Below are 2,268 nucleotides of genomic sequence, written 5' to 3'. Positions count from 1 at the left end.
CATGTTTCGTGGTTTCTTGTATGTCTTCATTTGAGAAGTGTACATTCATATCCATTGCCCCTTTTTAATGATTTGTTTTTTGCTTGTTGATTTAAGTTCCTTACAGATTCTGAATATTAGAACTTTGTCAGATACAGAGTTAGTGCATATTTTCTCCCATTTTGTAGGTTGTCTGTTTACTCTCTTGATATTTTCTCTTGCTCAGGAGAAGTTCTTTAGTTTAATTAGACACCGTTTGTCAATTTTCACTTTTGTTGTCATTACTTTTGACATCTTCGTCATTAAATCTTTGTCTGTGCCTGTGTCCTGAATAGTAATGCCTAGATTGTCTTCCAGGAATTTTATAGTTTTGGAGTTTACATTTAAGTCTTTAGTTCATCTTGAGTTCATTTTTGCATATAGTGTAAGGAGGGGTCCAGTTTCAATCTTCTGCATATGGCTAGCCAGTTATCCTGGCACCATTTATTGAATAGCGAATTCTTTCCCCATTACTTGTTTTTGAAAGCTTGGTCAAAGATCAGATAGTTATAGGTGTGTGGCCTTATTTCTGAGTTCTCTATTCTGTTCCATTGGTCCACGTGTCTGTTCTTGTACCAGTACCATGCTGTTTTGGTTAGTGTAGCCCTGTAGTATAAATTAAAGTTGAGTAGCGTGATGCCCCCAAGCTTTATTCTTTTTGTTTTGGATTGCCTTGGCTATACGGGCTCTTTTTTGGTTCCATATGAATTTTAAAAGTTTTTTTTTTTTTTTTTTGTAGTTCTGTGAAGAATATCAAAGATAGTTAAGTGGAAATAGTATTGAATCTATAGATTGCTTTGTGCAGTATGGTCATTTTAACAATATCGATTCTTCCTATCCATAAGCATGGAATCATTTTCCATTTCTTTGTGGCATCTCTGATTTTTTTTTTTTTTTTGAGCAGTGTTTTGTAGTTCTACTTGTAGAGATCTTTCACCTCCCTAGTTAGCTGTATTCCTTTTTGTGACAATTGTGAATAGGAGGTCGTTTCTGATTTGGCTCTCTGCTTGATATTTGTTGGTGGATAAGAATGCTAGTGACTTTTTCACATTGATTTTGTATCCTGAGACTTTGCTGAAGTTGTTTATCAGCTTAAGAAACTTTTGGGTCGGCAAAGCCTGAGTCCTGTCGTCTCGCCTTCCTCCCATACAGCATGAGCTTCACCACTCGCTCCACCTTCTCTACCAACTACCGGTCCCTGGGCTCTGTCCAGGCGCCCAGCTACGGCGCCCCCGGTCAGCAGCGCGGCCAGTGTCTATGCAGGCGCCGGGGGCTCTGGTTCCCGGATCTCCGTGTCCCGCTCCACCAGCTTCCGGGGCGGCATGGGGTCCGGGGGCCTGGCCTCAGGGATGGCCGGGGGTCTGGCAGGAATGGGAGGCATCCAGAACGAGAAGGAGACCATGCAAAGCCTGAACGACCGCCTGGCCTCTTACCTGGACAGAGTGAGGAGCCTGGAGACCGAGAACCAGAGGCTGGAGAGCAAAATCCGGGAGCACTTGGAGAAGAAGGGACCCCAGGTCAGAGACTGGAGCCATTACTTCAAGATCATCGAGGACCTGAGGGCTCAGATCTTCGCAAATACTGTGGACAATGCCCTCATCGTTCTGCAGATTGACAATGCCCGTCTTGCTGCTGATGACTTTAGAGTCAAGTATGAGACAGAGCTGGCCATGCGCCAGTCTGTGGAGAATGACATCCATGGGCTTCGCAAGGTCATTGATGACACCAATGTCACTCGACTGCAGCTGGAGACAGAGATTGAGGCTCTCAAGGAGGAGCTGCTCTTCATGAAGAAGAACCACGAAGAGGAAGTAAAAGGCCTACAAGCCCAGATTGCCAGCTCTGGGTTGACCGTGGAGGTAGATGCCCCCAAATCTCAGGACCTCGCCAAGATCATGGCAGACATCCGGGCCCAATATGACGAGCTGGCTCAGAAGAACCGAGAGGAGTTAGACAAGTACTGGTCTCAGCAGATTGAGGAGAGCACCACAGTGGTCACCACACAGTCCGCCGAGGTTGGAGCTGCTGAGACGACGCTCACAGAGCTGAGACGTACAGTCCAGTCCTTGGAGATCGACCTGGACTCCATGAGAAATCTGAAGGCCAGCTTGGAGAACAGCCTGAGGGAGGTGGAGGCCCGCTATGCCCTACAGATGGAGCAGCTCAATGCGATCCTGCTGCACCTGGAGTCAGAGCTGGCACAGACCCGGGCAGAGGGACAGCGACAGGCCCAGGAGTATGAGGCCCTGC

At 46.8% G+C, this 2,268-nt stretch overlaps 1 pseudogene across 1 annotated transcript; it reads left to right on the top strand.

The window, feature by feature from the left end:
- Positions 1 to 1,171: 1,171 nt before the first annotated feature.
- LOC113221169 lies at positions 1,172 to 2,264 on the top strand (annotated as a pseudogene). The gene has a single exon (XR_003307742.1). The product of XR_003307742.1 is annotated as a keratin, type I cytoskeletal 18 pseudogene (transcript).
- Positions 2,265 to 2,268: the final 4 nt, after the last annotated feature.

Source organism: Piliocolobus tephrosceles, unplaced genomic scaffold (assembly GCF_002776525.5).
Source record: "Piliocolobus tephrosceles isolate RC106 unplaced genomic scaffold, ASM277652v3 unscaffolded_21449, whole genome shotgun sequence".
Classification (NCBI taxonomy): domain Eukaryota; kingdom Metazoa; phylum Chordata; class Mammalia; order Primates; family Cercopithecidae; genus Piliocolobus; species Piliocolobus tephrosceles.
This window is presented reverse-complemented; position numbering and strand designations above follow the sequence as displayed.